Here is a 16,804-nt window from a genome sequence, read left to right as displayed (position 1 = left end):
TCATGTCTTTTATTCCAAACACTCACCTCCTGCTATACAATGTGGGAGCAAAGCATCACTTTGCTGCAGCACGCATGAGAGTCCATAAATCAATGGCATGCAAAGGACACGTGATGGGGAGGCGACTCTGATTCCCAGTTGAGCGGGGTGAAGCAATTTCTATACTGGGGTTCAGATAACAACCATGTGCTCTCAGGGAATGAGGATAAAAATGTTAACATGAAAACTGTGGTAATACCTCCTGTCGTTCCTTATCATCTCATTCACCTCTCTGGAAGGCCATGGTGGTATTATGAAGAGGGAGAAAAAGTTGGAAGTTTGGGTTCATAGCTCTGCTACTAGCCTACACATGGTCTACATCAAATCTCTTTGCCTAACAGCATCTCTCCGTAGAATTGGTGTCTCTATGAGGCAGTGATTTGCCTTTTAATATGACAATTATCTACTGTAATTTCTCTATAAGTATTCTTTGTTTATTCTAGATTATGTGATAAAACTGTCTTCATTAAAGATATCCTAGCAGCTGTTATTGTCTTAGAAATGAGCTATTCAGACACCGAAAGCTACAAATCCAAAGTAATTTACCTTGGGTCACGATTTAGTTGTACCCATAAAAATCATACCCCTTTTTCTAATTTGGCCAAAAGGAAAAGGCTCTGCTTCTGTGGTGCCATCTGACATGGGAAGTGACCCAGTTCCCCACTAGCCCAGGAATCCAGGCTTTACTAATGGCTGGGATTTGATTATGCTCACATGGCTAGTTTCTGAGAGGCGCTGGTAAACTTCGTTTTGCTTCAGTTATTAGTTTTTAAGGCTATGAAAGGTCAAGATAAACCATCCATAAATGCAGCAGCGATTAAAACCTCACTTAGCTTATTGCACAGTATGTAATTGTTCATCCTGTGTCACATAATAAAATCTGGTGGAGATAACTGCATACAGTTTGCTTTCATTTAAAGGAACAGGCATGCACCACACATACTGTTCCCTACATGCTCATCACTGCTGCTTCAGTTTAGATATGTATAGTTTAATAAAATAGGGAATATCTGAGTCTGAATGCTTTGGGGGTCTGCCATGCTCCTATGGCTAGCTTTGTCGTATAGCTCTCATATGGCAGGAATAGAACAATATAATAATAGTCTGTCTGATGGTGATGTGCTTAGGAGACAGCTGATGACACTGACTTTGTGGCTTACAGGTTCTCCTATTTGTGAGCAAAGTTGAGAAATCCAAGCATTTAGAGCTCCCATTTTCCTAAGAGCTCAGCTTTCAATTACTGCCAAAAAGTAGGAGCCAATTTTCCAAAGAGCTCCATATACTGAATGCCTCTGACATAGGCTGGCTTGAAAATGCAGCTATCACACTCATCCTAGGAGCTGAATGGCTTGAGAACAGCTGGATGTGCCCGGAGCACCCGGGGTGTTAAAAGTCTGTTCCTGTGTCATCCCATGGCAAGTGCGTGTCACGTGGCTATGACTGATTGCTGCTCTATAGCACAGGGCACTTCTGTTAAAAACTGGCACTGCATTTGGTGTCAAAAGGTCTGCGGGTACTGCCCTCCCCGTCCCAGGTGAGCTGGACTCCAGCTTCCCCAAGCCTCGCGTTGCTGTGCAGATGATCACAGCCGTAATCTCTCCTCTCTTTTTGTGTCTTTAGCAAGACAGCCTGCAAATGCAGAGCCTAAACACTGCAGAAAGAAATCGGACTCTTTTGTTCCCCAGACTCCTGACTTAGTCTGCCACTCTGCCAAAGCTAGTTACCAGCGTGGCAGCTGATAAATAAAGAGCAGGCTGCTGTTCTCTCTGCACGGTAAGTACCCTGTAGCTGTTAATGCATCCCTTGCTACCGTGGCCCCTCTCTTTTAACAGGTTCTCTGAAATAACCAGCTGCTAATGCGGCTGCTACTGAGTGCCCACCTTTTAAAAGTTCATTCCCACTGCTTGCTTCAAAGTCGCCACTGCCACTGCCAAAACACACAGGGCAGCAGCCAGCAGAAAAAAACTATGCCCCTTGCCGGGAGTTTTTCCCCGGGAGGGGAAAAACAAACATCAAATCCCACCATGGGTTGCTAGTAGAGGGTTGATGACTTGCAGGAGAGGGCAGTTGGGTGGCTGAGGTCTGGTTTGGTTTGCTTGAAGTAGTATGGCCCTCACAATGTACCTGCCCCTCTTATTTCAACTTCCCATGGAGATGTTTGTCTGCAGACCCCTTGCTTTCCTCCTCACAAGCATGATGTCCATATGGTGTCTTTGATGATGTTTTGAATGTTTTGGAGGAAGCCTCTTTCTAGAGCCTCACTCCAACACAGTGATCCAGGAGATCTCTATCTCGGTAGCTGAGAACCTGAGATGATGTGAAAGAGTATAAATGTACTAGCAAAGGCTTCTGTGGGTGCTTAAAGCTCTGCTAATGCTCCAGACTGGGAGTACTGCCATCCTGGCAGAGAGCAGGGTGCCTACCTCTGACCTATGCTTGTTTGGATTCACAAAAATATAGACTTCTCTCTTCCAAAATCCCCTATTCCACAGGCCTTGCTTCTAAGCATGCTCAAAATATATGTAACCTCTCTGCTAGACAGAACTAAACTTTATTCAAAACCACTTTCTGCACAGTGTCCTAGTGGTTAGAGAATCTCCTCTGGAATTAAGTTTGCGATCAAGCCTCTCCTCAACCTGAGAGTATTTTAATATGTATTTTCCATCTTTCAGGGCACACCCAAACCATCAGTCAGTCCGCTCTATGCTGCCCTGTGGCAGAGATGCTCCCTTCACTCCTCCTGCTGATGCTGAGAAATTTTGAAGCCAGATAGGAAACGCTTACCTAAAGAAAGCATGCTCTGTGAGCAGGTGAGGAAGGCTCTCATATGGGAGAGGGCAGATTTCTATCTTGGTTCTTGTCCTTTACATTAGATAATTCAGAGAGCAGGAGCCTGAATTTCAGCCCATTTCTAACTTGCCCTAGCCCTGGGCTCTGGGCTCAGATTTCCTCTTCCTTGCCCTGTGGTGCTGTGGCCTAACCACTGCATAGACAGTTGTGCAGTTGTACAAAATGTGTATTTCCTCTGCTCCCAAATGCACAACTTGGGCATTTAAATAAGAGGGTTTGTCATAGAGAAGTCCAGACTTTTGCTATGAGATAACTACTTCTGTATGGGAGAAGAGTGATGCTTTGCAGATATCCCTCAGCTGTGTTTTTTAATAGCTTGCTTAACACACCATTTTTCTATGGATTCATTTTCTCAGTGCATAATGTATAAAACAGGGTAGGTGTGCAACTTAGCTTCTCTAGATCCGTTTTTGAGTCAGATACCTGAATTCTATATTACATCATGAGTTGCATTTCAGGTTTAACCGAGAGCTGCTGTTTCATACTCACTCTGTGCCATAAAGAACACTTGATGAGTGCGGAGGTGAATAACAGCTGCCCACAGAGGACTGGGGAAACAGCTACAACAACTGCTATTAAGAGGTAGTTCAGGTGAGTGGCTGATGGCAGGGAAGAGCAGAGCATCTTTGAACTACAGCTGGAAAGACAGACAGATTTGGAGTGGAAACAAAACCTGTAAGCAGGTAAAGCATCACTGAAACAGAACCTGCGAGATCTAATTAAGGCTCAGGAGCCAGGAAGAGATTTGGAGGGACAACGGGCATCTGGGGGCAGGGTGAATAAGAGAAAGGAGGTCAAGAAAATCATCAAATTATCAGGAAGGAGCCTTGGCATGTTAGATCAATTGCAACTGTAGCATTTAATTCCCTCCACCACAAAAACAATGAGGAAAGCAGATGAGAGAGCCTAATACTTTGGCAGCACCTGCTGCCTTCTGAAGAGGCAGATGCTGCCAGAGTGTTAGCTTTTTATCCTCTTTCCTCCTTCCTCTTGTTTTTTGTGATGGATTGAATTAAATTTGGGGCTTAACACAGGGTGCCTGTGCCAGGGCTCTCTGTTGACCATTTCATGAAGCTTGGGTTTGTGACTGCATTCTTTACCCAACTCCCTGTTGTACAGGCTGGCAAGCAGCTTTTTCTCCCACAATTGCGCTAAAGGGCACATCTGAACAAAATTTCTGGAGGTGAAGAGCAACCTGAATTGGAGAGCATGAGACAGGCAGAAGAGGGATAACAGTAAACCCTCCTGGATTAAGTTTTTACTACAAATCCACCTAGAAATAGTGATTGTGGGAACTGGATCCATTAGGCTGGATTGGAAGCAAGGAGCCGTTGCTAGCTGTGAAACAGGGAGCAGAACAGGGAGTACAGGCTTTGGCTCAGGCTCTTCCCCTTGCTCCAGTGAAGGCTCCAGGAGCACACAGATGGGATGTGGAGGATAATAGCTGTGCTGGCTGAGAAAGGCAGAAGTCACAGAGCTGTGGCACAGGGAAATGCTACAGAACACCCGTTTTATCACTGACCGGTGTATTTGTGAACTGGGGGAAGCAGTGTCCTTTCCTTCCCACCGCAGTTTGCCTGGCGATGTGTAAACTCCCTCTAGCTGCGCCCTGGGTGTTTTCCTCCCCAGTGCAGCCCAAAATTGTTGCTTGCAGAAGTAGTTAAAATTAAGTGCCAGCTCCATAGCAGGACTTGGAACCCACCTGATTCTTGTCTGTGAGGTACCTAATCATCCAGTGAAACCATCATTTCTTTGGGTTGAAAGCAACTGCTTTTGGCGAGAGCGTTAAGTACCCACGTTTTATGGGTCTGGCCGTATGACTCCCTGAGGGTCACACCGATGAGTGTGTCAGGGCTGTGTGTTCAACAGAAGCTCCCCAAAGCACTTGAACTGAGGTCATTCTTTTGGTCTTGCTTCCCAGGCTGAAAATATACATCAAAAACATACTGAAAGCTGCTTCTTCAAACTAATGTCCTTGCTGAGAGCCCAGATTGGGAATTTCTCAGATCCATGTCTATAAACATTTCATATAATGTTGCATTTACATGATGTAGCAGTACAAATCCATCTTGTTTTTCCCCTGGATACTCCCTGTTGGATAGGAGCAAACACTCAGCTGAAATAGGTGAACAGAATATGATGTAATACCTAAGTGAAAATGTTATTTTTTGTAGAGCTGAGCTAAGTCCCCAGAATGACCTTTTATTCAAGTCAAAACTTGTGATTTGCTTAAAGAAAAAAAAAAGAGTGGGGAGAAAAGGAGAAGAAAGGAGAAAATACGTCATTGTGTTTTTCTTTTTTTTAAGAAATAATTATTTTCTATTGTTCTGCAAGGAAAGAAAAAATTCCTTGTCCTTTTTAGGTACAAAAGAAATCCCACAGACTTAGAGGCACTGTGACTATCATTGGAAGCAGTGGACTCTAGAGCAGACGTAATATTTGCGCTAGGCGGTGAAATAAAGAGGCATTTGAAACTGCTCTAGGATGTGTATTTTCATAGTGCCTTGAGGGCTGTGATTTTGGGTATTATTTGAGGAGCCTGGATGCGAGGAGCAGGCGGTGAAGCTGAACAGCTGTATCCTGCCCACACACTGCGAGAGAGGGAGAGGCTGGAAGCCCCTGGGGCTGCCTGTAAGACGTGGTGTCCCTGAAGTTTTGCAACAGAGAAGTTGCGCAAAGACGCACGCTATAGAAGCAGTGCTGGGGAGACTATTCCCGCCCCCCAACCCTGCAAAATAGCATAAACACCATCTTCTGTCTGTATCCCCTTGTTTATTTATTTTGAAATAAAACAGTGCCTGTTGCTTTGAAGTCCTAGGAGCGATGGGTTTCGTGCCTGGGTAGGAAAGCGAAGGAAACTGTTAGCAATCCTGGCACCACGTGCTGACCATTCCACGTATCCGATAGCTAACGCGGATTTAAGGATCTGAGCAGGGCATAATGCACTCACTCACTCACTCCCTGTGAGTTTAATTGTTTAATTGAAGGATCGCTATTAAACTAGGTAATAGATAAGCTTCCTGCCATCTGCAAGGGCCACTTCTCTGTGAAAGAAACCGCCACAATAGCAGCAACGGAAGAGAAAATTCTCTGAATTATTTAGAGTTGCCAAAGGTGTTGAGATAGCGGCTAATTAAAAAAAAAAAGAAAGAAAAAAGCTATCAGCAATGCAATGCTATAAAAGAATAATAAAATTCAAATCTCATTTGTTCCACTTCAGGTTCCTCGTGTGCATAAAACTCTATAAAAGGCAGCATCTGTGTTCACATTGTACGCTGAGAAGATATCACACAACCACTAATTCAATTGACATTTTTAACTGTTCATTGTACCATATATTTCCATTTACTAGATTTTTTAAGCCCCTTTAAGTGCATCATGTATAGAACAGGATAAAATAAGATAGAGCCGTTTACTTCCATAATGAGATTGGTGGTGGGAAGTGACAGAGCATTGAGCTGTCAATTTGCGTGCCAGCCATACTTGCAAGGCTTAAAATTGTGTTGTAAGCTTTTATACCAACCAGAGATTGTATTCAGACTGGGCTAGTTATGTGGATTTGTGTTGCAAAGAGAAGCATGATGGAATATTATCTCATTTGAACTAACAATTTGAAGATCACTCATCTGTTATGATTGGAAATGAGATAGATTATCGCAGCAACAATACCCATCACCAATTGTTAAATAATAACATTTTTAAGCTCTGATGACAAATTGAGGCTTTATTTTAATCTCCAGTGGGAGGTACTGAGTTGTGGTTTTCACATACCCAGGCCCTTATACAAGAGGAAAGGAGGATTTGGGGTTCTTTTTTCAATCATTTGGTTTTGCTTTTCTCTTTATGTATGTGTGTGCTTATAGCTAAAAGGGAACCCTTTCTTCTGTGACTGTTGTTCCACATGGCAAATTCGTGATGAAATCAATAGGAACGATTGTTTTTGAGCTCTGTGGCAGGATTGGCTTGAAGCATACAAATGAAGCCCAAGAACAGTCACCTGAGCTCTCCTAGATGGGCGAGACACAGACATGTAAGGCTTAGAAGTGGCCTTGCCATCTTCTTTGCTCTTCCCGTGTTGCCCCAAGGCCAAAGGAGCAGCAGGCTCCTCCCCAAACTGAGACAGATTTAGAAAACAAGCAAACAACCCCCAAATTAAATCCAAGAGACATCCACACACCTCTGCTCAAGCCTGAGGTGAGCAGTGTAAGTTTGGTGTGGAAATAAACACATGGGGCCTCTCTGGAAGCCCCAGGTTGGTGTGTGTCCTATCTGCCCATCTCTGCAGCGGCCAGCGCGGAGGCAGCTTCCTACACAGCTTTGCTCGCACCGCGCTCCCCACGAGGCGCCTGTGTGTTGAGGTCAGACCACCCAGCAGAGCTGTCTGACGTGGTTATCAGGAGACGTCTGGGAAAGCCAGGGAAGATGCAGCCAGCTGCTCTCCACACAGTCACAGCCAGCTTGGTGAGGTCCACGGGGAGAAGAAATGATGAGGCCTAAGTGGGAGAGGCAGCCTAGGGCAGCAGCGGACTCTGCTCAATGGTAACTGCTTTGAAAATTGCATTGGCCACAGCAGGGTGAGCACAGGTGCCAGATGCTGTGAGAGGAGAGTTGAGGTTTGACAAGGTGCCAGAGAGGGAGCTCCAAGGTCCTCTCCACCCCGAGGCCTGGTCAGTGATCACGATTTCGGACCTGGGCATCTGGCTGGTTCTTTTAAAGGCTTTGGGAATGGCCCCCTGCCTCCCTGTGTGCCTTGCAAAACGGGTCTCTGCATCTATTACTGAACCTGAATCATATTAAAGCTAATCTAGGTGATCCTCATAGCCTTTTCTGGCCTCAGAATTCATGAAATGTATTAACCTCTGCTAGATGAAATAACACTTTCTGGAATAAAATCATAATGATTATTCCTTTAAATATTTTAATACTTAAAACTGGCAGTCTCTGACACTTTTATGCCATTTTATCTTTCCCAGAATAAAAGAATATATATAAAATCTACACAGAAAACCTCTTCTAAGATTTTTCATCTCCCAGCTTTTGCCTTCTCCCTCCTGAGACTCCCTAATTTAGCAGGCCATGATTTTTCATAGCTAGCTGATATTATTAGCTATGATGGCAGACCTTCATTTCTTCTCTTTGTGGATAAACTAGTTCCTCAGCCAGTTACTTAACTTCTCATGGTTATTTTGGGAGGAGGTGAATATCTTCTTTCCAAAGCTTCAGCTGCTCGCCAAAGCACACTACATTAAATTTACTTAGCACAAAGCCATTACTACTGTACTTGGCAAAGCTTGTTCCTTCTAAATCAATTGTATTTGTCTTGCACAGTGAAACTATGAGGATCACTCATAGCAAGCACATTTACAGTTCCCACCAGCAGCAAAACTACCTCAAGGTATACACACACAAATGAGCATACACAAACACACGCACACCCAGCTCCTTGCCAAAACAAGAGAAGTTGGGCCTAGATTGGATGGGAAATCAGATATAAAACAATTTTATCTTTTTTTAACTCACTCCCTTTCCTTATTCTAATACTCTCATCTCTTTTACGAGGTCCAGAGATCCAGAAGCAGATACTGTAAAGTTGTAGGAAAGGTGAGTTCTTTTTTTTTTTTTACAGTCCAGAAAGAAGATGGAGATATGGGTAGTCTTACATGAGACCCCGTTTTCGTTGTGCTTCCAGATCTATTTCAGCAGTCTGTAGAAAGCTGGAAGAGATCCTTTACGTAAACAGTCCACATTCTGGTTGCTTTTCTGAACTTTCTCTCTTGTAGCCACTGCACTTCATCAACACAGCTCCAGATATGAGAACAACCAGCAATCTTAGGGTTTCAAAACCCATTTTCATTCCATGGGAGAGCAAAAAGAGTTATGAAGTGAGTGGAAGAAGGCTGTAAATATGATGTGAAAATCACTCAAGTGAAGAGAAAATGAATAGGAGGGAGGGAAGCATACACTGAGCCTGATCCAGCTTCCTGCCCCTCCAAGAGGGAATGTCCCAGACTTGGGCCTGCAGGAGAGACCCTCACCCTGGGCACGCTGTTATCTCACCTACTCATGAGCCAGCCTGTCCTCTCGGGACTTGACCGTACTCTGAAGCTCACTTTGGTATTAGTAGTTCACCAGACACAGTTACAGTTCATGTAGTTCATGAATGCCACCATTAAACTTTGATAGCTTGCTGTTCTTTTTTAAAAAATATTTTTTTCCCATGTATTCTAGCCTTTTACAGTCCTGAGTGATACACTGCCATGCAAAGATTAGCAGTGCCTTTTTTTTTTTTTTTGAGCTTATTGCCATGTTACACCACTCACCAGAGAGTGACAAGCACTTTCATCTCTATCACACTCTTGTTCTTGGGAACTTTTTTTGTCTTTACGTTACTCAAACTTTCTGCAGTGCTGTATTCACCAGAGCAGGATGCCAGACTTCCTCTTCCTTGCTGCTGTTGCTAGTAATGTATAGTTATGCTGTTGTTTGCATATATAATGAATGTTTTTGCTATTGTTTGCATATGTAATGAATGTTTTGTTTCATGGAGAGTGGAATTGTTTCACAGAGATGATAAAAAATGAACTTCTTCCTGCCTTCAAATTCCACTTTGTCCCTTAGCCCACCTGTAGCTGGATAAGTTCTAATGCCCATAGCTAGGAAAGAGATACATACTCATCTCCAATATCCTGTCTTTTAGCCAGGGTTTTACTCCCTGAACTGGAGAGCAAGAGGAGAATGGGACTTCTCCTTCTTAGTTAAAAAAATGACCTATTCACCCAGTCACCCACTTTCACCCTGCCCTTGGCCTGTGGTCACCAAAAAAAGGCAATACCAGAACTTCCTGATTTGCCTTTGACAAGTGGGAGTTTGAGTCTAGCTCATCATCAGAGAAAACTGAAGAGTTTCTCAGTATTAAATCAGAGCCTAAAATGTCAAGACATAAATTCCACAGAAGTGAATAAAAACATAGTGGAAAATTAATTCTGTGGTTGCTGCATAACACACACAGATTACCTGTTTACTTTTCCCATCTGGCTTAGAAAGCTGGTTCATTTAAAATGGAATAAGGTTGGTTCAAAGCCTGCTGGAATCAGCAGTAAATCACTAAAAGTGAAAATGTAACTCCACTGGCAGCAGTGACAAAATGCCCTTTAACATCTGGAGGTGGGCCAAAATTCCTCCTCAAGTGCATGGACACTAAGATATAGTTCAGAAGGAAGCAAATAGATTAGCAAATAAAAAAATACAACAAGGAAGGTGAAAACACACCATAGAGATTTTGCAAACACATAAAGCAGAAAGCAGAAATCATTCATTTCTGCTTTTTATTTCTGCTCTTTATCCAGAATATTTTCTTCCTTATTTAGCACAAGAAAGAATCCCAGTACACTTTACAGCCTGGAAAGTTAAGTTTGCATATCATCAGCCTGGAAGCACCCAATTTTATCATGCCATAGAAAATGTTAAATGCAGCTGTTTCTGCAACAGCAACATGAGACCTCAAAACATTCTCTGCTTGGACATGAAATGATTTTACAATATTCAAGATGCACAATTTGTAAGCAAGCAGGAGAGTGTGTGTGTTTGTATGGGGAGGCACCTTTCTCCTATTTATACTCTCATTTATGCAGTAGATGATGAGTCACATTATATAATTACATAGATAGAAAGTTATTTGATGTTTAATTTTGCCTAGACAAATGTTAGTTGCTTTCTAAGCAGCATTTTCTGCCTATCAGTATCTTCCTAATAGCTGTGGATTTTTAATTACTGATAATTAGTATTTACATAGAGCCTTTAGCAAACAATTCCTGAAGTACTTGTAGTAATTACATATGTAAATTGTTATGAAAGAAAAACGTTTGCAGCTTCACAAAAGCAAAGCTAGTGAAGCAGGCAGTAAGCAGAGGTCAAATTTTAATGTGTAAAAAATGAGGTAGAGATAGGAGAAAGTTCCATATTTTTCGGCATTGTTTCATGAAACAGAACCGAATAATTAGTAATTTCTGTGTGATTTTTTGTTCTGTTTTGGTTTTTCAATTAGGACAGAAGTGAGAACATGTTCTGTTAGTTTTGATTTATTGATCCTGACAGAATTTGCTGAAAAATATTTACGAGGTGCCTTTTCTTGCATGGTCTTAGCAGTCTTATAGAAGGGTTGAAGGAAATGTCTTGCTGGACATTTGCTGGAATCTGCACGATACTGTAAAATGCAGAGGGATTTATAAACCAAGACCCAGAGGAAACAGGACTGACAAATTTCTGCAGAGCTCCCAGTAACCCCTATGCAATGTGCTTCTGCTGACCTCCTAAAGTCCTTTCTCAGAATTTGAGCAGGACTGAGCCTCAGTAATATCATCTGATATGCCATTCAGACTTAAGACACATGTGGAATGCAATCCTCTTTATTGACAGACAGCATAATTTCTGCCTATAGATTCAAACTTGTTTCAGATGCATCTGTGCGATTTGGACCCACAACAGCGTCTGTGAGCCCCAGCTTCTGCAAGCCTGATGGAACCAAGATCACTGCTGTTAAAGATCTCTTCTGAGCTTGCGCAAGCAGGCTATTTTTTTTCTCTTAGAAGGGGAAATTAGGATTCATTCCTTATTACAGAGATAAAAGCTTAATTTTTTTAAACTCGTGCGTGTTTTAGGAACCTGCTGAGCTGATCAGCTCTGCAATCTGATGAGCATTCTGCAATGACATGAGGAGCAGACGAATTAAAGGCTTTGTCTGCTGCTCATTGGATTGTTCTCACTCACTCTCTTTAACGTCCTACAACTCCACTAGGGACAAGCAAATAAGAGTCCAGCCCAGGTCTCCCCAGCTGCACTCGTCAACAATTGCCCGGCAGCAACCCATGTGACCCTCCCTAGATCATATATTCCATTAGTATAAATTATTAAAATGAAATATTTTACAAGTGGCTACAAACCTATTCTAAATTAAGCCTTTTATTCCATCATGAGGCAATAAACCTTTCAATTTCTGAGAGCTCTCGTCAGACATGCTGCTTCACTCATGGATAAATATATTCAAAGGTTGGCAGGCTCTTCCTCTGTCCCACTGCATTCATATTAATCAGGTTGGGCAGCATGTGACCTGGCAGATAGCAATCAGATGTGTCTTTCTGGAGAAATTCCATTTACGGTCCCGCAGACAGGACAGATTGCATTAGCCTCAGACCCTGGACAGAGCCCTGGTCTTCTCTACCGAGGTCTGGATGCTCTGGCAGTGCAAGCTGGACACGCAGCTGAACTGCTGCATAACTTCACAGAAATGATTTGTAGCCTGATTGGTGCCGGTTGTGTTTGTGATGGGAGCTGGTTAATCCCGAAGCTGTGCCAAGATTTCCATTCCTGAGATCAGAGACAGGCTCCTCTCTGGTGAAAGTGCAGCAGATGATGCAGACTGAGGACTGAGCTAATTCTGTGCCTTCACCTTCCCAATATCACATGGATTATTTTCTTCCCTTGTAACACTCTGATGGCCAGTATTGCTTACTGCTGTAAAGATCTGGGAAAACTATGAACCAACACCATTTCATGGTACTATTTTGAATTATTTCTTTCTCCGGAACAGTTTTTAAGTGCCCTGTCCAGACAGGACAGCCACCATTTGTTTCTAGGGATTGGCTGGAGGAGGGAAGAGCATAAAGCGCTTTTGTGTTTAAATTCTTGGGCCAGTTTCTGTCATGATAACATGGCTACAGGTGTCTGGGGAGGACAGAAGGAGCTTGGCTGGGATGGACTTCCCACTTCAACCCTTATCTTGGCCTCACACTTGGACCAGGCACCTGGACTTTTCCATCCCACTTTTGGAAAGGCAGCACCTTCCACCTTGTAGTTAATTAGCTCCAAAAATGCAAAAAAAAAAAAAAAAAAAAAAAAAAAACCCACCTGAAACAGCAGCATGCACTGGAGGTAATAACGCATCATAGAAGCATGGGAACCATCCTGGCAATCAAGCGAAAATGCCCACGTTAAAAGAACAGATTGTAGGTTGCAAAATCAAAGGCTTTCAAATTTAAGTTAAAACATATCATAAAGTTTTCCTTGAGGTTTTCATTTCATGCACTTTGTTTAAATGATACACATTCTTAACAAGACAGTTTTGTTCAGAGGAAAAAATGTGAGTGAGCAGTAATCTGACATTTCTTAACTTCTGAGTGCCATCAAAACTAGGTTTCTTTAGCACAGGTCTTGGTTTACCCCATATACATAGTTATTACTATCTTTTTTGAATTTGTTTTTTAAGCAGTGGGAGATTATCCCTAATAATGATGTGAATATGGTGACCTATTAGGCTCAAATGAATTCCTCACTGAAAGAGTCTCTCTTTCACTTACAACTGTGAAAGAAGCTCTGGAAGACTGGCCAACTTGCCTGGGTAGACTGAACCCTTATCCCTGCTCCAGGGGAATCGTAGGAGACCTACAACCTTCCCTTTTCTCCTTATGTCAGGGCTATTGCTAGACATCTCTCTGGAACTAGGATTCAGGACAATCCAAAACAGTACTTACTCGCTTAACATGAAGCTTCAACAGAATTTCTGGTGCTTAAGGACAGCAGAACAATATGCCCTGCCTTTTCCTCCCATCACTTTGCTCAAGTGTACATGACAGTTTTCTGCCAAATATTTTTCAGTGCTCTACAGTTCTGCTGCTGTGCGTGCCTGTATGTGTCAGAGCTTGGACGAGATTAAATCTGGGCTCCCGTCTCCTACTCAAGACCATTTCAGAAGGATAGAACTGACTATCAGACGATACAAGCTGGTTACTGTGGACTCATGAGTTGCAATAAGGCTTAACCCAAGCCATAACCAAGAGAGTATCAAATCACGCAGTGGGCTTTTACTGCAGAGAACATGGATACACATGAATTGCACTTGATTCTGGTGAACATCTACCTGTTTAAAGTTAATCCTGAAGACTGTGCTGTTCTTCTATTTCCCTCCCATGTGTGTTATCAGCTGTGTGTGGTGGGCAGGGGTGTAGAGGGAAGAGATCTGGAAATCTTATTTGCAAACATAAGGAAGTAAAGCTATGCCCAGAACAGAAAAAAAAATTCTTTCCTCCATTTTTTTCACAACCCACTAGTGGCTTGCAGTCAGAATCCACTTTTCAGTTTTGCCTTTAGAGCAGGATTATAATGCTTAGATCTCACAAAACTGTCCTGTGTTCTCCCACTCTTTTTACTGTTGCTGTCATGTATTTTGTCTTTTGGAACCAGGGATCAGTGGACAGCTTGAAACAAGATTTCCAAAATGAACTATTGATAAGTACTGCCTTAATTTGCATTTGCAAGCTTGGAGAAATTACAAAAAGAAAGTTGGGCAAGGTGCTGAGTAGAGTAGAAGAGTTACCTTCAAAAGAAATGAGGAGCACCATGAGTGTATCATCAACATGTGACATGCCATTCTTAATGTGTAATAACCAATTTTATTACTTTAAGTGGACCAGATCTATTGGTAATTTTCACTAGCAAATAAGTGCTTGTGGTAACATGAATGTTCAGTATTCCTGGGATGACTGTCTGCCTTACCTCACTTTACCTTTCTGGAATAGGTAATATTTTTTTCTTTGGAACCTGGCACCTTAAACAAACAGTAAATGCAAAGATGGAAAACAAGCTCTCCATTCCTAATCAGTGTGCCTTCAACTCTTATAGACCTATATTTTTAGAGGCTATGCTATGTTTTTAATGCAACACTTAATGTCAAAAGAGAGAACATAAAAATTTGCTTCATTAACAAACACTTCATTTTCTTTCCTTTCAGCAGTTCCTGGCTCTTGGGGCTCTCTTCATCATAAATTATCTTCATTCAGCCTAGTCAGCTTCCAAGCAGCAACTCTATTTCTTTTCTTCCGATTAAAGTATTGATAATCAAATCAGCATTTAGATAATAAAGCCCTCAATGTTCTGAGCCATTTTAGACAGCTAAGGCAAATTTCTCAGTCATGAACTATAATTCCATCCTGTAGCAAAGACTGCGTCTGGACTTGAATTAAAATGAGACATGTCCTTGGTCTGGGAAGGCAATGTTTATTGTCGTGGGCAACCAGCTAATTGAAATCTCTTCCTATGGAAGGAAGGCAAAGTATTTTTTCACAAAGATTATCTCATATTAAAAAAAAAAAAAAGCGAAAAAAATCTGTATGAGAGAGATTTGCTGGTACATTCAATCATTTCCCATGAATAGTCAGTATCTTCTCATATTTACGAACTCAAATGCATGTCAGGTATTGATGTGTAATCAATTGAGTAGTGCAGTCCTTTATACTGGGTCTTATAAATCTCACTATGTGCCGTTATTGGTGTAAAAGGAACAGATGTATTGATTATTTGCACCTTTGTTCTGACTGGGATATTTACTGCAGTCAGCTGGCTGCCAGCAAAAAGAAAGTGTGTGATAAATTAAATGATTACAGGATCATTCTGTCTAGCAAGTGATTGTTTCTGTGGAAAACAGAAATAACCATCATAGCTATGAACAGATTATTATGGAAAGGTCAAAATTACTTTTAATTCATTTTCACTAATCTGACAATAAAAAAACACTTCTTGGAGAAGAAATATGCCCCATCAGCAGTGTTTTATACCTGATAAGACAAGCTTCCTCAGTTTACTGAGATAGTTTTCCTGCTTAAAAAATAATAAAAGGTCCAGAATGGTTTGGACAGAGCTAGGATACATGGCTTCTTAGACGAGGTTTATTAAAGCAAATTTGCAGTGATCCATTTAAGCAGCTGAGTAGTGTGTGTGTATATATATTTGTCTGTGTGTCTGTATGTATAATTATGAATGAAAAATGAATGCTTTAGTTCTTTATACACACATATACATATCATGTACCAGGACACTCCTTGCTTGATAAATGACATCTATGCAATAAGTTGGAAGTAGAACAAATGACTGAATAACTCAAATCTTCCCAACAGGATAACAAAAGTTATATTTGTAGCTTTGGGATGGAGCCAGGGCCGGGCTGGGATTTTGCCTCTTCTGCCAAGGGAAGAATCAGGAAGATAAAGAGGTGAAGCAGCGATGAAGGCCAATGGGAAACCTCTAGTGAGGTTTATGTAAGGGCTTTTGTGACTTCTATGAGAATGGGGAGAGGAGCAGGCGACTACTGTCGCTTGGCTCTTGGGGCAGTTGATGCTCTCCATACTTAGCAGGAGCTTGTGGGGCCTGGACCCCATGTGTATGAAGCCATATACCTGCTGCAGGCTGGTACTTAGAAATGAAGAGGCTGAAGGGGCAGATTTCCAACTCTGAGGGCTAGAAGACCTCATACATGGTACTCCTGCCTGGGAGTTTTGTAGGAGCAAATCCAATGGGTGGGAGAATGGCACAACAGCAACTCTAGTGAGGACCTCGAGAGACACAATCCAGGTAAATCTAATCTGGATACTGAGTCATATTTTTGAAACAGATTTTGAAGGAAACTAATAGAAAGAAAGTAGAGGAAATGGGGTTATATTGCACAATGATTTTTTCGGAAGTAGCTCATACCAGACAACCCAATGTCTTTCTTTGGTTTGATAATTATATGGTAGAAGTGCTGTAGGTTTTGCAACTCTGCAACCAGAGAAAGTATCAGATGCACCATCCTGTGGGAAATTATGAACAAACAAAATAGACACCATGGACATTTACAGAGAAAACATCAGATAGATAAGGAACTGGCTTCCAGAAAAATGGCAAAAAAATATGCTGAAAGAGAAAACACTAGGCTGAAGAGAAGTCCTTGGTAGTGTACTGTGTGGCACTGATTCTGTTCACTATTTTCATCAATGAGCTTGGCACAACTATTAGGGAATTAACAAAATGTCAGGTGCAAAATGCTGATGACAAGGGGCCTGGAGGCACTGTTACCAGAAAGGAGTGGACTAGTTCACAAAAAGCAGGC

Source organism: Tinamus guttatus, unplaced genomic scaffold (assembly GCF_059628265.1).
Source record: "Tinamus guttatus ecotype Peru unplaced genomic scaffold, ASM5962826v1 Tinamus_guttatus_pri_ptg000048l, whole genome shotgun sequence".
In the NCBI taxonomy this organism is placed as follows: Eukaryota; Metazoa; Chordata; class Aves; order Tinamiformes; family Tinamidae; genus Tinamus; species Tinamus guttatus.
Note: the sequence above shows the minus strand (reverse complement) of the source record.